This window comes from Sapajus apella, unplaced genomic scaffold (genome assembly GCF_009761245.1).
Source record: "Sapajus apella isolate SASKATOON/1434 unplaced genomic scaffold, GSC_monkey_1.0 scaffold66, whole genome shotgun sequence".
NCBI classification, from domain to species: Eukaryota; Metazoa; Chordata; class Mammalia; order Primates; family Cebidae; genus Sapajus; species Sapajus apella.
The window spans coordinates 6,215,539-6,237,236 of record NW_022437006.1 but is presented as its reverse complement, the minus strand read 5'-3'; the positions used below and the strand labels follow the sequence as shown (position 1 = coordinate 6,237,236).

The 21,698-nt window shown below is 39.8% G+C and overlaps 1 protein-coding gene and 1 long non-coding RNA gene across 14 annotated transcripts in view; one reads left to right on the top strand and one right to left on the bottom strand.

Moving 5' to 3' along the window:
• LOC116530402 overlaps nucleotides 1-15,191 on the bottom strand; it is a 22,894-nt gene extending 7,703 nt beyond the window's left edge. Inside the window, exon 1 of the long non-coding RNA XR_004259974.1 lies at nucleotides 14,922-15,191. This is a non-coding gene — a long non-coding RNA (uncharacterized LOC116530402). The remainder of the gene's footprint in view (nucleotides 1-14,921) is intronic.
• Nucleotides 1-21,698, top strand: part of YAF2 (YY1 associated factor 2) — an 83,563-nt gene that overhangs the window by 37,283 nt on the left and 24,582 nt on the right. The gene's annotated exons all lie outside the window — the stretch shown is intronic.

Below are 21,698 nucleotides of genomic sequence, written 5' to 3'. Positions count from 1 at the left end.
AGACGGAGTTTCGCTCTTGTTGCCCAGGCTGGAGTGCAATGGCATGATCTCAGCTTACTGCAGCCTCCGCCTCCTGGGTTCAAGCGATTCTGCCTCAGCCTCCCAAGTAGCTGGGATAACAGGCATGCGCCACCATGCCCAGCTAACCTGTTTTCTTAAGTTGAATATTGTTTAATTTCTATACCCATTCTGAGTGTCTAGTTATTCTTAGCCTACCTCTTTGTTACACCATCTCTATTCCCACAGAATCTCAAACACAATTTTAGTTTAAATCTCCTCTGCCTTCAGGTCAAGTCAGACTCATCAGCTTTGTCTTTGAGCTTCAGATGACTGAAGTTTAGTAGGGACATGTGATGGGGTGGTATTGGTTTGCTCATAGTCTTGTTTAGTCCCCTCAATGTTGGCCTGCATCATGTTTCAAAGAAATTTAATTGCTGTCATTAAAAATCAAGAGCTTCCTCTTGAAATTTTTTATTTCCGTCTTCTTTTTAAAAAAATAAGATCTAGAAACACAACTACCTTCGTTCATTGCAACAATTTGCACCATTTAGTTGGGGCTTTTGCTTTCAACAGCAGTCCCTGTTGCCTCTTCGATTTTTCTTACACCTGGTCCTCTTTATTCTTTTTTGTTACTTACCTAGTCTCTGTAGATAATTCAGCTTGCAACCTTGTTCTAGATAATCTGGTCCCTCACTACTACAAATTTTCTTTTCTTTATTGTGAAACTTCTGGTATGGCCAAAGGGACATCCTTTTTTTTGAGACGGAGTTTTGCTCTTGTTGCCCAGGCTGGAGTGCAGTGATGCAATTTTCGCTCACTGCAGTCTCTGCCTCCCAGGCTCAAGCAGTACTTCCTGCCTCAGCCTTCTGAGTAGCTGGGATTACAGGCATGCGCCACCATGCACCTCTACTAAAAAATTTTGTATTTTTAGTAGAGATGGGGTTTTTCCATTTTGGTCAGGCTGGTCTCGAACTCCCGACCTCAGGTGATCCTCCCACCTCTGCCTCTCAAAGTGCTGGGATTACAGGTGTGAGCACCCAGCCCAGGACGGTCCACACTCCTTAACATGACTTGCAGATCATTTCATGGTCCGGTTCCTGTTTATTTCTTCAGCCTCACCTCTTTGCATTCACCTGTATAAAGTTATGTCCCAGCCATATTCTCCACCCACTTATAGATGTTGTGCTTTTCTCTTTCTGGCCTTTACACACACTCTAATCTCTGGATGCTGTTTTGCCTGTCCTCCCATTGTCTCTCTCTTTTATTAATTTTTATTTTTTGAGACAGAGTCTTGCTGTGTCATCCAGGCTGGAGTGCAATGGGTCGATCTTGGCTCACTGCACTCTCTACCTCCTGGGCTGAAGCAATTCTCTGGGCTCAAGCCATTCTCTTGCCTCAGCCTCCCGAGTAGCTGGGATTTACAGGCATGTGCCACCACGTCTGGCCAATTTTTGTGTCTTTAGTAGAGATGAGGTTTCACCATGTTGGCCAGGCTGATCTCCAACTCCTGACCTCAGGCGATCTACCCACCTTGGCCTCCCAAAATGCTGGGATTATAGATGTGAGCCCTTCCGCTGGGACTTGTCCTCCCATTCTCTGTCTCTGCTCTTGCACCCCTTGCCTGCCACTACTTCCCAGTACCAGTTTATTTAATTCCTCTTCATTTCAGTCTTAATTTAGGTGTTATTCAGAAAGCTTCAGAAAGCCTTCTGTGCTCCCGTAGGATCTGTTTAGGGACCCATCCTCTGTACTCCATAGCTGCCTGAATCTAACCCAGTCTCAACACAGTGTAACTGGTTTGATAGTCGGTTCTCTGCAGTGTTCTATAGCCTTTTTGAGGGGAGAACTGTGTCTTTACCTTTGATTTCTAATGCCCCTCATAAAATAGGTACATTGTAAATATTTATTGAATGGATGACTTGTTCCTCGAAGCTCTTTTAATAATTGTTAACTCTAAGCCTGTGTGGTTTCTGTTGTACAGAATATTGTTTTCATCCTTTCAACTCCTGTTCATCCTCTAAGCTTCTACTAGGGGACTATCCCTAATAAGATGCTTTTTTCCCTGGCCTGTTTCAGTATCTACTTACCTTTTATTTCTTTAAATTCTGGTAATATTTTTTAGAAATCTTGTTTTAGCATTTGGCATTTGTTTCCTGTATGTTATTTTAAATTGAAGTTATATTTAATGCCATAGTTTCATTCTTAAGGTATTAAAATTTGTCAGTAATCTGTGCTTTACTTGATAGGGTATTGCCAGCTAAAATAATACATTCATTGATTAGATTCATTCATGAGTCAAACCTTTATTACTTTGCTGGATATTGCTCCTCATTTACAGAGAACTTGGACATCTAGCCAGAAGTTTTTCTCTCTCCCTTTATCCGTTTTGGACTTAGATTTTTTTTTTTTTTATCTGTTTTGGACTTCTCGCATAATAGCACTTAGATATACTTTAATTGCTTGTGTATTCTTCTCTTTCTCACACTGAACTATAGGGAGTGAAACCATGTCTGTCATATTAAAACTACCTGTTGATGTAGTATTTTAACTAATATTGGCGTTTAGGAGATCTTGATGTTCAGTGTATACATGTTTGATATATGTCTGTACCATGTTTTCAATAAGCTAAGCATGAGCATCTCATTTATTTACATGTGAACTATTAGGGAGTTATTTAGACAGCTCCATTTGCATGTCCTCTAGACACCTCAAACTTAACATATGCAAAATTGAACTTAAGTATATTTGCCTATTTTTACTGGAATGTATATTTCATTAGGGGATATTTCTGTATACCTGTAACATAGGGCCTGGATGATAGGTAGTATTTAACAAATGTTTATTAAATGAGTGAATGACTGTACAACACCAAAAAATTTTTACGTTACTGATTTAGAGTTTTATTATAGGATATAATTAGATATATAAGAATGGCTTAGATTTATTTATTTATTTTGAGATGAAGTCTCACTCTGTCATTCAGGCTGGAGGGCAGTGGCATGATCTGGGCTCACTGCAACCTCTGCTTCTTGGGTTCAGGCGACTCTCCTGTCTCAGCCTCCGGAGTAGCTGGGATTACAGGTGTCTGCCACCACACCTGGTTGATTTTTGTATTTTTAGTAGAGATGGGGTTTCACCATGTTGGCCAGACCGGTGTTGAACTCCTGACCTCAGGTGATCTGCCTGTTTTGGCCTCCCAAAGTGGTGGGATTACAGGTGTGAGCCACCACACCTGGCTGGCCTAGATTTATTTTATCTCACAACTTGTTGCATAGAGCTTGCAGCACTGGAAGCTGTTCCGGGTAAGTCATTGAGTGAGTAATGAATGAATGTGAAGGCCTAGGAAATTACTGTATGCTACTGTAGATTTTATAAACACTGTACACTTAGGCTATGTTAAATTTATTTTTAAAATTTTATTTCTTTAGTAATAAATTAACCTTAGCTTAATTTAATGTTTTTACTTTATAAGCTATATTAATTTTTTAACTTTTTCACTTTTGTAGTGACACTTAGCTTAAAATGCAAACTTACTATACAACAGTACAAAAATACAGGTATTTTCTTTCTTTATATCCTTATTCTGTGTGCTTTCTCCATTCAAAAAATTTTTTACTTTATTACTTTTTAAAGTAATAAAGTAAAAAAGTAATGCACCCTGTTTGTTAACAATGAAGACACAAACACATACATTAGCCTAGGCATACAGAGTCAGGATCATCAGTATCACTGTCGTCGTCTTCTGTCTTATCTCGCTGGAAGATCTTCAGGAGCAATAACGTGCATGGAGCTGTCATCTCCTGTGATAACAATGGCTGGTTAGGTGTGGTGGCTCATGCCTGTAATCCTAGCACTTTGGGAGGCTGATGCAGGCAGATCACTTGAGCCCAGGAGTTGGAAACCAGCCTGGGAAACAGGGTGAAACCCTGTCTCTACAAAAAATACAATAAAATTAGCTGGGTGTTCACACATCTGCAGTCCAAGCTACTCAGGAGGCTGAGGTGGGAGGATCATTTGAGCTCAGGGGGTCAAGGCAGCTGTAGTGAATCAGGATGTTACCATTGCACTCCAGTCTGAGTGACAGAGTGAGATCCTGTCTCAACAAAAAAACAAAACCAACGATACCTTCTGGAATACCTCCCGAAGGGCCTGCATGAGGCTGTTTACAGTTATAAATTCCAAGGAATACACTCTAAAATAGTGATAAAAAATAGTAAACACATAAACTCGTAACAATTATTATCTTTATCAAGTTTTATGGACTATACATAATTGTATGTGCTATGCTTTTTTTTTTTTTTTTTTTTTGAGAGAGGGAGTCCCATTCACTCTGTTGCCCAGGCTGGAGTGCAGCAGCATGATCTTGGCTCACTGCTGCCTCTGCCTTCCCAGTTTAAGCAATTCTCCTGCTTCAGCCTCCTTAGTAGCTGGGATTACAGGTATGCACTACCACACCTGGCTAATTTTTGTGTTTTTAGGAGAGACAGGGTTTTACCATGTTGGCCAGGCTGGTCTCAAACTCCCGGCCTCAAGTGATCTATCCGCCTCGGCCTCCCAAAGTGCTGGGATTACAGGTGTGAGCCACTGTACCCAGCGGGCATGTGCTATACTTTTGACAGGCAGCACAGTACGTTTGTTTATATCAGCATCGCCACAAACACATGAGTATTATGTGATGTTATGACAGCTACTTCACTAGGTGTTAAGAATTTGTCAGCTTCATTATCTTAGGGAACCACTGTCACATATGTGGTTTGTTGTTGACCAAAACGTTGTTATGCAGCATGACTGTATGTTTAACAGTAACTTTGCAAAGAACTAGAAGTAAACATACTGACTGTATGTTTAAAAGTAACATGCTGACTATATGTTTAAAAGTAACTTTGCAGTGTATTATTTTTAAACATACTGACTATATGTTTAAAAGTAACTTTTCAGGCCCAGCGCAGTGGCTGAAGCCTGTAATCCCAGCACTTTGGGAGGCTGAGGCAGGCAGATCACAGGGTCAAGAGATCAAGACCATCCTGGCCAACATGGTGAAACCCTGTCTCTACTAAAAATACAAAAATTAGCGGGGCGTGGTGGCGTGTGCCTGTAGTCCCAGCTACTCAGGAGGCTGAGGCAGGAGAATTGCTTGAACCTGGGAGGCAGAGGTTACAGTGAGCCACTGCGCTCCAGCCTGGTGGCAGAGTGAGACTCTGTCTCAAAAAAAAAAAAAAAAAAAAAAAAGTAACTTTGCAAAGAACTGGAAGTAAACTATGTAACTCCAAAATTGGGTGGGGGAAGAGGAAGACTGATAGTACTACCTTGACTAAAATCTTTAAATCCATTCACTTCTATCTCTACCATTTGCCAGCTACCCCAAGCCACCATTTCTTTTCTGGGCTGCCATATCGTGTGCTACTTAGTCTCTCCCATTCCATATGTGTTTTAAAAATTAAAGTCACTTATCTCCTTAAAAGTATTTCAAGGTACTTATTGTACCTAGAATAAAATCCAGGTAGTATTGTTTTGTTTTGTTTGAGACAGGGTCTCACTGTGTTGCCCAGGCTAGAGTGTGGTGGCACGATCACAGGTCACTGCAACCTTGACCTCCCAGGCTCAAGTGATCCTACTACCTCAGCCTTGTGAGTAGCTGGACCCACAGGCATGTGCCACCATTCTCAGGTGTGTGTGTTGTAGGGGTGTGTGTGTGTGTGTGTATGTGTATGTGTAGGGGTGTGTGTGTGTGTGTGTGTGTGTGTGTGTGTGTTTTCTTGCTTTATTGCCCAGGCTGGTTTTGATCTCTGGCTCAGGAGATCCTCCTGTCTCAGCTTCCCAAAGTGTCTACACTTTGGATTTCAGGTATGTGGCACGATGCTCGGCTGAAATCTAGGTTCTTTAACATGGCTCATAAAGCCCTAGTGGCCCGGTCCACCTAACTCCCACGTCTTATCTGATTTAATTTTTCCCCTTATTCCATATTCTTTTTTTTTTCTTTTTTCTCTAATATTCTCTAGCCTTATTAACTTTCTTTCAGTTTCTATAACACTCTTTGTGTTATTTAAATCTAATAGTTTTTTTTTTTTTTTGAGACAGAGCCGTGTTCTGTTGCCCAGGCTAGAGTGTAATGGCACGATCTTGGCTCACTGCAGCCTCCGCCCCCTGGGTTCAAGTGAGCTCATACGGCTAATTTTTGTATTTTTAGCGGAGATGGGTTTTCACCATGTTGGCCAGCCTGGTCTTGAACACTTCTGACCTCAAGTGATCTGTCTATCTTGGCCTCCCAAAGTGCTGGGATTACAGGCATGAGCCATCATGTGTGGCCAAATCTTTCCCGATTCTTATTTACCCCCACTCCTGTTAGAACCTCTCATGGTATTGGGTAGTGTGGGGAAAAATGAACAGCACAGTTTGTAATTATATATATGTAGCTTGGGAAAAATGAACAGCACAGTTTGTAATTATATCTATGTGGCTAATTTTTTTTTTGTTAACGACTATATTCCTTCCTAACACTAAGCATGATGCTTGGCACATAGTAGGTGCTCAATGTGAAATAAGTGTATAGCAAAAGAAGGAAAAAATCAGAGAAAACATGGCTCATGACATAAGCTTAGCTATTAAGCCAGATTTACCTTAAATTAAAAATAAAACCCACCTATACACTTAGTGTTTAGAAACTGTGCTATTCATTTTTCCCCACACTACCCAATACCATGAGAGGTTCTAACAGGAGTGGGGGTAAATAAGGATCAGGAAAGATTTGGCCACACATAGTGGCTCATGCCTGTAATCCCAGCACTTTGGGAGGCCAAGATAGACAGATCACTTGAGGTCAGAAGTGTTCAAGACCAGCCTGGCCAACATGGTGAAAACCCATCTCTGCTAAAAATACAAAAATTAGCTGTATGAGCTCACTTGAACCCAGGGGGCAGAGGCTGCAGTGAGCCAAGATCGTGCCATTACACTCTAGCCTGGGCAACAGAACATGACTGTGTCTCAAAAAAAAAAAACAAAACAAAATTACTAGGGGGATTGGAAATAAATAGATGGTCAAAAAAAAAGATACTAAGCAAATATAAGCACAAAAGAATCAATGGATTTGTATTATTAGAAAAAGTTGAATTAAAAGCAGTAAACATCAGGTGAGAGAGAGAGACCGTAATAATCTAGACTATAGTTTCTAATATAAAGAGAGCCACAGATCTTTACTTTTTAAAGATGAAGCACAAAAGTATTTAGAGTGAAACTATATAAATTCAGGGAGGAAGAGAGACGGTAATAGGAGTACTTTAACAGCAATAGTAGACTTTAAAAATATTTTTCAGTCCTTGCCACATCAAAGAGATAAAGAAATATAAAGAATTTGAGTCATATAATTCATCTGTCTGATTTGTAAACTGACGTAATAAATATATCACTCTGTTTATTGTAAAGAGGAAAAATACTTTAAAAATTCTCCTTAGAACATTTTAAAAAATAGGTTGTATTTTTAAACATTTTAAATAAAGAAAGCTGAAAAAAATTAAAAGTAGAAATATTATCAACCACATACTCTACAATGAAATTTTAGGTTAATAACAAAAGTGAGAGCCAGAAACCAAACCCCCAAACCTTTTCAAATCCCAAAACTAAAACCTCAATTACTTGAATTTAAAAATGTAAAATTATTTTCCTTCAAAAAAGAAAAAACTTAGGTCAGAGGTCTAAAGATACTGCGGACTAGCAACTATAGTAGAAAATAATTACAATGAAAGACATCAGTGATATATAGGACACAAGTAAAATTATTTCTTTTTAAATTATTTTATATTTATTTTTAAAAATAGAGACAGGGTTTCTCCATGTTGGTCAGGCTGGTCTTGAACTCCTGACCTCAGGTGATCCGCCTGCCTCGGTCTCCCAAAGTGCTGGGATTACAGGTATGAGCTACCACACCTGGCCTAAGTAAAATTATTCTCAGAATTTCATTACTAGAAAATGAAAACAAACATTCAGAGAGATAATTTAATACAAGAATAACCTAAGGAAAGCTGGAAAAAGTAATTGGTGAAGATAAAGAATAGTAAGTGATGAATTAGCAGGAAAAAAAAAGTTAAATAAAGTAGAACTTGTCCTTTAAAAGACTAGCTAGCAATCTTTTTTCAACAAAGGGAGAAAGTACAAAAAGCAAAACTAGGATTATGAAAAGAAGTAACTATAGATATAAACAATATTAACAATTTAAAAATTTTGTTATTTATTTATTTATTTATTTATTTATCTATTTATTTTGAGACGGAGTTTCGCTCTTGTTACCGAGGCTGGAGTGCAATGGCGCGATCTCGGCTCACCACAACCTCCGTCTCCTGGGTTCAGGCATTCTCCTGCCTCAGCCTCCTGAGTAGCTGGGATTACAGGCACGCGCCACCATGCCCAGCTGACTTTTTGTATTTTAAGTAGAGACGGGGTTTCACCATGTTGACCAGGATGGTCTCGATCTCTTGCCCTCATGATCCACCCGCCTCGGCCTCCCAAAGTGCTAGGATTAACAGGCGTGAGCTACCGCGCCTGGCCTTATTTATTTTTTTAAGACAGGGTCACATTTACTCTATTGCCCAGGGTGGAGTGCTGTGGCACTGTCGCAGCTCACTGCAGCTTCCACCTCCCAGGCTCAAGAGGTCCTCCTTGGGCCTCAACCTCCAGAGTAGCTGGGACTACAGGCTCATGCCACCATGCCCAGGTCATTTCTAGAATTTTTTGTGGAGATGTGGTCTTACTGTGTTGCCCAGGCTGCTATCAAACTCCTGGCTTCAGGTGATCCTTTGGCCTCAACCTCTCAAAGTTCTGGGATTACAGACATAGGCCACCATGCCTGGCAAAAACAATCTTAGTAAGATGATAAAGTAAATTGTAATGGCATTGTATAATATGTTAAAACAGCATATTTTGTCTACTGAGACTCATCTGGAAAGAAATAATTTTTTTTGATTTAAAAAAGCATGGTTTAAGATTTATGTTCAACCCTTTGAGAATTAAATGTAGCTGCCTTTATTATTTAGAAAGTATATGCTGTAGTGAATATGTACACTATTGACCCGTTTTCTTGTGCTGATCATTTTTATGTGAATTATTATCAAAATGTGCTTATCCTAGAGTAATTTTCTTTTGGTGGTACATGCTATCTGTAGCCTATACCATCAATTGGTACTTATGAAACTCCATCTAATATTAGTATTAACCTATGAAACAATCAGAAATGTAAAATTTCTTAAGATTTTATATTTGCTACAAAAAGGTATATGCCATATGTTTAATCTGTAATGTATGTATCATACTTAAACATCAGATACATATAGACAATATGTATGTGTGTACCTATGCACAGTCTCTCTCTCTCTCTCACACACACACACACACACACACACACACACACACACACGAGTCAAATGAGCAAATTTTAACATTTCTGCTACTGTGCATCATCATGCTGTCAGGCCCTTAATGGTTCTCCTTGCTTCCAGTCTGTCCCTCATGCCCTTGCATTGTTAGTGGTGTGGATTTGAAAATTCATTCAGTGTTTTAAACCTTTAATTATGGGACATTTCAAATATCTGCAAAAACAGAATAGCATTAAAAAATCCTAATAAAGATTGAGCTTGTGATAGATAACTGCCTGTTCTTTCTGATTTAAATCCAGGCTCCAGACCAGTTAATGTATCCGTCAGAATTCTCCATATCCTGCCTCTAATTTGCGTTTGCAGCTTATGTCTTGTTGTAAGCCCAGTATGCAGTTGTACTTGATTATTTACTAATAGATTTTCTGAAAAAGATTTGGAAATTTTATACATCTTCTTGACATTGTGACTTTGCTCATAGTACTCTCTCTACCTTAACTGCCCTGCTTCTCAACTCCATCTGTTGAAATTTTACACACACTCTAAGCTCAGTTTAAACGTCATCTCTATAGGAAGGCTTTCCTGACACATTTCCACTCTGACTCTTCCAGTTGTAGTATAGTCTCAGAATTACCTATCTCTTGTATTTATTCCACAAATATTTGAAAGTATACTACTTTCTGATTCATGACTGGATTCATCATGTTTGTTTCTCCTATGCAATTGAGGCTCCATGATGTTAACAACTGTTTATCTTCATCTTTTAGTCTCCTCTTGCATTTAGCACAGTGCCTTGCACATAGTAGAAGCTTTGAAGTGAATAGTGTCTCAACAGTGAACTTTTTTTTTGTAAATAGATTATTATATAATAAAATTGTACATGTGAATACTTAGAAGATTTTTTAAATGAAGAAAAAAAAAACATTTCTGGCTAAGCACTGTGGGTCATGCCTGTAATCCCAGCACTTTGGGAGGCTGACGTGGGTGGATCACATGAGACCAGGAGTTCAAGACTAGCCTGGCCAGCATGGTGAAACCCTGTCTTTACTAAAAATACAAAAATTAGTGGGCATAGTGGTGCATGCCTGTAATCCCAGCTACTCTGGAGGCTGAGGCATGAGAACTGCTTGAGCCTGAGAGGTGGAGGTTGTAGTGAGCCAAGATTGCACCACTGGACTCCAGCCTGGGTGACAGGGCGTGAGACTCTATCTCAAAAAAAAAAAAAAAAAAAAAGCAAAATATGTATTTCAAAGTTTAGAGCATATAGCTAAGGACAAAGAAGATAATTAAATGATCTTAGAAACCAAGAAATAATGACAGACTAAAATATTTTGAATACATTGATTTATTCTATTCATTTGATTAGCTCTATTCCTATTCCTCTCCGTTTTTATGTCTTCTGTATTCCTCTTTCTCACAGCAGAAACCACTGTCTTTTCACATGTTTTTGGTAAACAGCTTTATTATCTGTTTTTGTGTGACAAACTACCCCAGAACATTTATTTTCTCACAGTTCCTGTGAGTCAGGAATTTGGGAGCAGCTTAGCTGGGTGGCTCTGGATCTTGGTTTCTCCTGAAGGTGGAACTAAAATATTAACTGAGGCTGCCATTTCCTGAAGGCTTGACTCAGCTGGAACATTTTCTTCCAACATGGCTCATGGAGCTGCTTGAGTATCCTCATGACATAAGAGCTGGCTTCCCCCAGAGTGAGTGATCCAGGAGTAAACAAGGTGAAAGTCACAGTCTCTTTTGTGACTTAGCCCCAGAAATCCTACTTTGCCATTTCTGCAGTGTCCTGGTTATACAAGTCAGTCGTATTCAGCGTGGGAAGGCTACGCAAGGGCATGAATGCCAAGAGATGTGAACCTCAAAGAATAATTACAAATAGTTATTATTTATTAATACTTATTTGTAAGACAATGTATTAATGTATTTTCATGCTGTATATGTTTTACTCCTCACAATTACTGTTTTATAAAAGAGAAATGAGGATTCGTTTTATTTTATTTTTGAGTCGGAGTCTCACTCAGTCACCCAGGCTAGAGTGCAGTGGCACGGTCTTGGTTCACGGCAACCTCCGCCTCCCGGGTTCAGGCAGTTCTCTGTCTCAGCTTCCTGAGAAGCTGGGATTACAGGCGCCTGACACTATGCCCAGCTAATTTCTGTATTTTTAGTAGAGACAGGGTTTCACCATATGGCCAGGCTGGTCTTGAACCCCTGGCCTCATGATCCACCTGCCTTGGCCTTCCAAAGTGCTGGGATTACAGGCATGAGCCACTGTGCCTGGCCAAGAAATGAGGATTTTTAAGTAAGTATCAGAGTAGGATTTGAATTCAGGCAATCTGACTTCAGAGCCAAGCTGTTAAACATTATCCCATTGTATCTCAATCTTCAGTATTCTTGGAAGACAAAGAATATAGAAGCATACCACTAATTTTTGATAAATTTAAAAAATAAAATCACATCTTAGGTAATAAAAACAGGCATCTTCTGAAATATAGGTGGAAAAAGAAAAACGTAATAAAAACAGGCTGGGCTTAGTGGCTTATGCCTGTAATCCCAGCACTTTGGGAGGCCAAGGCAGGAGGATGGCTTGAAGCCAGGAGTTTGAAACCAACCTGGGCAACATGACAGAATCCCATCTCTACAAAAATTTTATTAAAAATTAGCTGGGCATGGTTGTGAGCACCTGTAATACTAGTTACTTGGAAGGCTTAGGTGGGAGGATTGCTTGAGCCCAGGAGTTCGAGGTCACAGTGAGCTATGATTGTCCCACTGCACTCCAGCCTGGGTGACACAGCAAAACCCTATCAATCAATCAGTAAATAAATACAATAAAAATAAATAAAAAATAATAGTAATAATAAATAGTACCTAAAATAACAGTTATTCATAATAAACCAAATTTGTGAAAGTGATATTGTATATTAGGGGCTCATGAGCTTGAACTATATAGAACAGGTTCCCCGTTTAGTATGTTTCATTTCCTCTCTTAATTTCTACTACCTATGCTAATTTCTATGCTAATTTAAAATTACAGTTTGCTGAATTGGTAGCAAGCAATGACTTGCCCAGATAATTCTGAATATACAGATTGAACTTGCAGAAATCAAGAATAATTTTCTACCGGTGGCTGTTTCTTTTACTCTCAGACCGTTGATGAGCTTTGTCCCTCTAAAATGCTAACAGTTTGAATAGTCCAAATTGAGGTATTGGCACATTTAATACTAATCTGCTTCCTGGTTACTCCTAGTGGGAAAGTTATTTTTTTTCTTTTCTTTTTCTTTCTCTCTTTTTTTTTTTGAGATGGAATTTTGCTCTTGTTGCCCAGGCTGGAGTGCAATGATGTGATCTCAGCTCACTGCAACCTCCGCTTCCTGGGTTCAAGCAGTTCTCCTGCCACAGCCTCTTGAGTAGCTTGGGATTATAAGCCCTGCCACCATGCCCACCTAATTTTTGTGTTTTTAATAGATGTGGCGTTTCACCATGTTGGTCATGCTGGTCTCAAACTCCTGACGTCAGGTGATCCACCCGCCTTGGGGAAAGTAAATTTCTTGAAGATCAACCCTTATGCGCCATATTTGCTTTTATTTGTTTATTTTTATTTTTATTTTTTTGAGGTGGAGTTTCGCTCTGTCACCCTGGCTAGAGTGCCTTGGTGCCATCTCAGCTGACCGCAGCCTCCACCTACTGGGTTCAACAGTTCTCTGCCTCATCCTCCCAAGTTGCTGGGATTATATGCATGCACCACCACACTGGCTACTGTGTGTGTGTGTGTGTGTGTGTGTGTGTGTGTGAGAGAGAGAGAGAGAGAAAGAGAGATGGAGTCTCGCTGTATCACCCAGGCTGGAGTGCAGTGGCGTGATTTGGCTCAGTGCAAACTCCACCTCCCGGGTTCAAGCAATTCTTCTGCCTCAGCCTCCCCAGGTAGCTGGGATTACAGGCAAACGCCACCACGCCTGGCTAATTCTTGTATTTTTAGTAGAGACAGGGTTTTACTATGTTTGCCAGGCTGGTCTCGAACTCCTGACCTCGTGATTTACCTTTCTTGGCCTCCCAAAGTTCTGGGATTACAGGCGTGAGCTACCACACCCAACGTGACACTTTTTTTTCTTTTTTTGAGATGGAGTTTAGCTCTGTCACCCAGGCTGGAGTGGAATGGTGTGATCTCAGCTCACTGCAACCTCCAGCTACTAGGTTCTAGTGACTCTCCTGCCTCAGCCTTCTAAGTAGCTGGGATTGTTACAGGCATGTACCACCATGCTCAGCTAATTTTGTATCTTAGGGGTTTCACCATGTTGGCTAGGCTGGTTTCGAACTCCTGACCTCAGGTGACCCACCTGCCTCGGACTCCCAAAGTGTTGGGATTACAGGCGTGAGCCACTGTACCCAGCCAAGCCTGACTTTAAAATTAAAAATTAAATTTATTGTATTGTGCCCTATATCTAGAACACTGCAATAAAGCAAGCCACATGAAGGTTTCGGTTTCCTAGTGCATATAAAGTTATGTTTATACCATACTGTAGTCTGTTAAATGTATAATGGCATTATGTTCAAAAGTAACAATGTACATGCCTTAATTTAAAAATACGTTATTGTGGCTGGGCACAGTGGCTCACTTCTGTAATCCCAGCACTTTGAGAGGCCGAGACAGGCGGATCATGAGGGAAGGAGTTTGAGATCAGCCTAGTCAACATGGTGAAACCCCACCTGTACTTAAAAAAAAAAAAAAAAAAAAGCCGGGCATGGTGGTGCGTACCTGTAATATCAGCTACTCCAGGAGGCTGAGGCAGGAGAATTGCTTGAACCTGGGAGGCAGAGGTTGGAGTGAGCTGAGATTGCGCCACTGCACTCCAGCCTGGCAACAGAGGAAGACTCCATCTTAAAAACAAAACAAGACAAAACAAAACAAAACAACTTTATTGCAGAAATTTGAATGACCATCTGAGCTTTCAGCTAGTTGTAATCTTTTGCTGGTAGTGGATCTTCCCTTGATATTGATGGCTGCTGAGTGATCAAGGTTGGGGTGGCTGTAGCAATTTTTAAAATTAAGGCAATAAAGTTTTCCGCATCGATTAACTCTTCCTTTAATGAAAGATTCTCTGTAGCATGCAGTGCTGTTTAATAGCATTTTACCCACAACAAAACTTTGAAAATTTCAGCCAGTCCTCTCAAGCCTTGTTGCTTCTTTATCAATTAAGTTTATTTAATATTCTAAATCCTTTGTTATCATTTAAACTTTGTTCATAGGATCTTCACCAAAAGTAGATTCTATATCAAGAAACCACTTTATGTGTTTATCTGTAATAAGCAACTCCTCATCTGTGAAATTTCATTACGAAATTGCAACAATTCAGTCATATCTTCATGTTCCACTAAATCTAGTTGTTCATGTTCCACTAATTCTAGTTCTGTTTTTTTGTTTTTTTTTCTTTTTTGCGACAGTCTGGCTCTGTTGCCCAGGCTGGAGTACAGTGGTACGATCTTGGCTCACTGCAGCCTCCCTCTACTTGCCGGGTTCAAGCCATCTCCCACCTCAGCTTCCCAAGTAGCTGGTTCCACAGCCGTGTACCACAATGCCCCGCTAAATTTTTTGTATTTTTAGTAGAGATGGGGTTTCGCCATGTTGGCCAGATCTGGTCTTGAACTTGTAAGCTCAAGTGATCTGCCTGCCTCTGCCTCCCAAAGTGTTGGGATTATAGGTGTGAGCCACCACACTCAGCCTAATTCTAGTTCTCTTGCTATTTCCACCACATTTGCTGTTATTTCCTCCATTGAAATCTTGAACCATCCAAAGTCATTCGTGATAATTGGTATCACCTTCTACAAAACTCCTGTTTATGTTGATATTTTGACCTCCTCCCATGAGTTACAAATGTTCTTAAATGGCATCTAGAATGGTGAAGCCTTTCCAGAGGATTTCATTCTACTTTGCCCAGGTTCATCTAAGGAATTGGCTCATGCCTGTAATCCTAGCACTTTGGGAGGCTCAGGTGGGCAGATCATCTGAGGTCAGGAGTTCGAGACCAGCTTAGCCAGCGTGGTGAAACCCCATCTCTATTAAAAGCACAAAAATTAGCCAAGTGTGGTGACAGATGCCTGTAGTCCCAGCTACTTGAGAAGCTGAGGCAGGAGAATCGCTTGAGCCCAGGAGATGGAAGTTGCAGTGAGCTGAGATGGTGCCACTGTACTCCAGCCTGGGCAGCAAAGCAAGACTCTGTCTCAAAATAATAATAATAATAATAATAATGATAAGACTTTAAATTTGAAATTTCTCCTTGATCCATGGGGCTGCAGAATGGGTGCTGTTTTAGCAGGCACGTAAACAACATTAATCTCCTTGTACATCTCCATTAGAGCTCTTGGATGACCAGGTGCATTATTAAAGAGCAGTAATATTTTGAAAGTAATCTTTTTATCTGAGCATAGGTCTCAATAGTGAGCTTAAACAGTGAGCTAAATATTCTAAATTCAGGTCTTAACAGTGAGCTGAATATTTTAAATTCAGTACACTATGCTGTAAACAGATGTCCTGTCATCCAGGCTTTGCTATTTCATTTATAGCACAGACAGAGTAGACTTACCATAATTTTAAAAGGTCTAGGAATTTTGGAATGGTCAGTGAGCATTGGCTTCAACTTAAAGTTACCAACTGCATTAGCCCCTAACAAGAGCATCAGCCTGTCCTTTGAAGCTTTGAATCCAGGCATTGACTTTTCCTCTCTAGCTCTGAAAGTTCTAGATGGAATCTTCTTTCAATAGAATGCTATTTTGTCTATATTGAAAATCTGTTTAGTGTAGCCACATCTATCAACTCACTTAGCTAGATCTTCTGTATAACTTGGTGAAGTTTTTATATAAGAACTTGCAGCTTTGTACTTTTTTGTTACAAATATGGCTTGACTTTTCTGCAGCTTCCTCACCTCTTTCAGCCTTCGTAGAATGGAACGGAGTTAGGATCTGGATTAGGCTTTGGTTTAATGAAATGTTGTGGCTGGTTGATCTTCTATCCAGGCTAAAACTTGCCTCCGTATCAGTAGTCAAGCTGTTGTGCTTCCTTATCATTTGTGTGTTCCTTGGAGTAGCACTCTAAATTTCCTTTGACAACTTTTCCTTTATAGTCATATCTTGGCTAACTGGCACAAAAGGCCTAGCTTTTGGTCTGTTTTGGCTTTTGACATGTCTTCCTCATTAAGCTTAATCATTTCTAGCTTTCGATTTAAAGTGAGAGATGTGTGCCTCTTCCTTGCACCTGAACAATTATTAGACACCATTTTGGAGTTATTAATTGTCCAAATTTTAATATTGTTGTGTCTCAGGGAAGATGGAGGCCCGAGGAGAGGGAGAGACAGGGAACAGCTGCCCAGTGAAGAAGCCAGAACACAAACATGTATCAGTGCATCACTTTGGTGTACGGGTGTGGGCCTTGGCTCCGCAAAACAATTACAGCATTAACATCAATCACAGATCACTATACTAGTTACAATAATGATGAAAACATTTTAAGGATTACCGAAATGTGACACAGAGACACGTTTTCCATGCTGTTGGAAAAATGGCGCTAATAGCCTTGCTGGGCACAGGATTGCCACAGACCTTCAATTTATAAAAAGTAATATATAAATTAAGGCACAATAAAATGAGGTGGGCTTGTGTTCATGCTATTTAAAATTTCCATTGTATTTCCTGACATACATACCCCTTGAGCAGTGGTCTAGAAATTATATATGATCATTAGGATGTTTTCAGTTTATTGAAATGTAAATTCTTTTTCCTGCGATAGCCAGTTTGTATTAAGATGGAAAATTCAATATATTCAATAACGTTTTCTTTCTATGGAAAAAACATTATGACCATTCTGACCACATTGAGTGTGGGAAGTGTATTTTTGATTGCCAATTACATACTGAAGTCTAAAGTAACATGATGATTAGGCATTCACTTGCAACCTCTTCTATAACTTCGTATGTACACAGGTAAAGTTCAGATTTCAGCTCATCTTTTCAGTGATATTGTAGTTCAGTTTATGTTTTGGTTTCACTCGACTGGAAATAACTTTTCTTCCGTTTTGATGTCAGTGATAAACCAGAACTCATTGTTCATGTTTTTCTCAAATAGACTATCTATAATTATATAATGAGCTGATTTTTAAAAAATATTTGTGGTTTGTACCAACTGTAAAGCAAAAACACCTGCTACCATGTTATAGTGTTAACTCTTCCGCATTGCATGCTATCAGCATTATAAAATACCCAGCCACATCATATATTAACAGAATTTTGTACCTTTTGCTTACTCATCAAATATGTCATGAACTTTGTGAATTTTTTAAAAAGCTTCTTTATAATGCTTTTCTATTATAAGTACAAGTATAAACAATGCTTTTATAGTTTTAACCTTCTGGTTTTTTGTTAAATAATTCATCATCTCTCAAAAGGAGGGTAGCTATATACAGGAAAAATAAAAGCATCAGTTTACTCAGAGGAGCATATTTTGCCCTTGTTTTATAAAACCTTACTTGGGGCCGGGCGTGGTGTCTCACATCTGTAATCCAAGCACTTTGGAGGCCAAGGTGGGTGGATCACCTGAGGTCGGGAGTTCAAGATCAGCCCAACTAACATGGTGGAACCCCGTCTTTAAAGAAAAAAAAATTTTTTTTAATTAAAAAGATTTAAAAAAAAAGCCTTACTTGGTTGAGCAGAGAGTTAGTTTATTTTGAAAATTATTCAAAAGCTTTGATCTTTCATGCCACTATCTGAAAAAAGATTACACTAGATAACACCGGCCACTAGAAGCAAAAGGATGTTAAAAAACATCCTTTTGTTTGTAAAACAAGCAAAACATAAAATGTAAAAAACTGTTAAACAGTTTTCAGATACTTATTAGTACACTTCTCATTCACACTTTTCTAGGTACTTGGCATAGACATCACAGTTACAAATTCATTTGCCCAGTTCATACTGATTGACGTTACACATTTCATTGAAGCCCTATTCCTTGTTTGTTTTCACATCATTAGTTTGAATTCTGCCATCTGTGAATTGTTTCATCTCTGCTTTTATGAGTTAAAACAATTTTTATGAGTTTGAATTATATATTACACAAGAACAGCAGGGTTTCTGTGGAAAATCATAATTACCTTTTAAATTTATGATTATACCAGGCTACTTGTGGAGCATATGATAGACTGACAGAGCCCACTGTTGGTACAGAGACTGTGCTTTGAGAATACTACACTAAGCTGTTCCAGGAACAGTTACTCAAAGAGCCACAGATCTGATCATTATGCAAGAAGTAACACCTCTAGCTGGTAAAAGGCAATGGAGAGGTAGAAAGAAAGGGACAATAATACTACTGCCTGCCTATGACTCTGAAAATCAGTGTCTTACCAGCATCAGGCCAAGAAGTAGAGGGAAAGCACTAGGGGAAGTGGTAAGGAAAGAGCACAAAGTAAACTGTGTAACAGGAATAAGCACACATGCACACATTAAAATTAACATCACAAAGAAGTGAAACACCAACCAGCACAATTGTATTAGAATGATAAGTGAAGGGCAAATCAAGTATTATTTACTTCAGTAACCTCAAACAAAAGATAGCTTGTCTCACTCTGAATATGCTCTAACCTAATGGATGATTTGTTGTAGTCCAGTGTGAGTTAAATAAGTGCCATAACTTCTATGTAATATATAAAGATTCATTTACCAGAGCTAGGTGTATCAAAGAAGCAATCCTCCCATTATAGCCACCAGATTTTTTTTGTAGTGAAGCATAGCATCTCTATTTTTAAATTTAAATTTTAAATTCAATTTTTTTTTGAGACAGAGGCTCACTGTGATATCTAGGTTGGAGTGCAGTGGCACAATCTCGGCTTACTGCAACCTCTGCCTCCTGGGTTCAAGCGATTCTCATGCTTCAGCCTTCTGAGTAGCTGGGATTACAGGTGCGTGCCACCACACCCAGCTAATTTTTATATTTTAGTAGAGACGGGGTTTTGCCATGTTGACCAGGCTGGTCTCAAACTCTTGGCCTCAAGTGATGCCTCAGCATCCCAAAGTGCTGAGATTACAGGCATGAGTGACCTGTGTGTGGGCACAATATTTGAAGTATTATACTATAAATATGTATATTAGTTATCTACTGCTGCATAACAAATTACCCCTAACTTAGCTTCTTTTTTTTTTTTTTAAAGATGGGGTTTCACCATGATGGCCAGGCTGGTCCTGAACTCCTGACCTCAGGTGATCCACCCACCTCGGACTCCCAAAGTGCTAGGATTACAGGCGTGAGCCGGTAGCTTCTTATAGACATTTGTATCTCACATATTTATATAGATTAGGAATCTAGGTTAGTTTAGCTAAGTTCTCTGATTTAGGATCTCCCTGTACAAGACTGCAATCAGTGTTGTGGCGGGGGGCTGCACTGTCTCAAGGGTTTAGATGGGAGGAATCCTCACTTTCAGGCTTATTCAGGTGGCCGTTGACAGACCTCAGTTCCTTGCTGGCAGCTGGACCTAGGATATCAGTTCTTGTTGACCTGTTGACCAGAGGCTTCCTTCAGTTCTTTGCCACAAGGGCCACTCTGTTAGGGGAGATCACAACAAGGGAAGAGACCGAGGATGGAAGCTAGAGTGTTTTAGTAAGCTAATTTTAGAAATGACATCCAGTCAATTTTTGCTATATTCTGTTTACTAGAAGCACCTCACTAGGTCCAGCCTGCACATAGGGAAAGATACTGGATGAGGGCATGAATACCAGGAGGCAGCATTGCTGGGGGCCATTTTAGAAGACTACTTGCCACAATAAACATTTTCATAAGTGAGCAAATGAATGAAGCAAAGGAAAGAAACTTAGGAAAAATACTTTGTACTAAGAAGGCCTCCAGAATTATAGGTTGCAGGAATGAAGTTGAATTGTGAAAGAAAAAATTAATACCTCCACAAGACTTATTTTATCTAAAACTAGGCATGGCTTAATAGTGAGTATACGATCAGTCCATTCATATTGTAAAGAACTGTTTGGAAAATTGTTTTCCATGAACTCTAAATCAAATAATATCTTTTAATACTGATTATTTCTTTTTTCTTTTCTTTCTTTTTTTTTTTTTTTTTTTTTTTTTTTTTTTTTAAACAGGGTCTTTCTTCATTGCCAAGGCTAGAGTGCAGTGGTGCAATCATGACTCACTGCAGCATCAACCTTTTGGGGTCAAGTGATTCTCCCACCTCAGCCTCCCAAGTATCTGGGACTACAGGCACATGCCACCACACCTGGTTCCTTTTTATATTTTTTATAGAGATGGGGTTTCATCATGTTAACCAGGCTGGCTCAGATCATCTGCCAACCTCAATTTTTATATTTAGAAAAATTAGGCCATCCAGATTTGATGTGTTTCAGTCACTGGTTCCCAACTCTTACTGCACATTATTATCATTATTATTTTGAGATGGAGTCTTGCTCTGTTGCTGAAGCTGGATGGCAGTGGCGCAATCTCGGCTCACTGTGACCTCCATCTCCTGGGTTCAAGTGATTCTCCTGCTTCAGTCTCCTGAGTAGCTGAGATTACAGGCTCACGCCACCATAACCTGCTAATTTTTGATTTTTAGTAAAGACAAGGTTTCACCACATTGGCCAGGCTGATCTTGAACTCCTGACCTCAGGTGATTCGCCTGTCTTGGCCTCCCAAAGTGCTCGGATTACAGGCATGAACCACTGTTACCAGCCTCACTGCACATTAGAATCACCTTGGAAACTTCACAACCAAACAGAGAGGATAAAGGGCTCTATCCCAGTCTAAATAAAACAAGTTCCTAGAGGTGGAGCCCAGACAAATGTATTTTTTTCTTTCTTTTTGAAAGAGATAGGGTCTGGCTTTGTTGCACAGGCTGGAGTGCAGAGGCACAGTCATAGCTCACTATAACCTCAAACTCCTGGTCACATGCCATCCTCCTGCCTTAGCCTGAGTATGTAGGACTACAGGCGCTCACCACCACACCTGGCTAAAGGGGTATGTTTTTTTTTTTAAAGCTCCTTATATGATTCTAATATGTTGCCAGGGTGTTAGGCACTTCTGATTTAGGTGGTTCTTTTTTTTTTTTTTTTTTCCGAGACGGAGTTTCGCTCTTGTTACCCAGGCTGGAGTGCAATGGCGCGATCTCGGCTCACCGCAACCTCCGCCTCCTGGGTTCAGGCAATTCTCCTGCCTCAGCCTCCTGAGTAGATGGGATTACAGGCACGCACCACCATGCCCAGCTAATTTTTTTGTAGTTTTAGTAGAGACGGGGTTTCACCATGTTGACCAGGATGGTCTCGATCTCTTGACCTCGTGATCCACCCGCCTCGG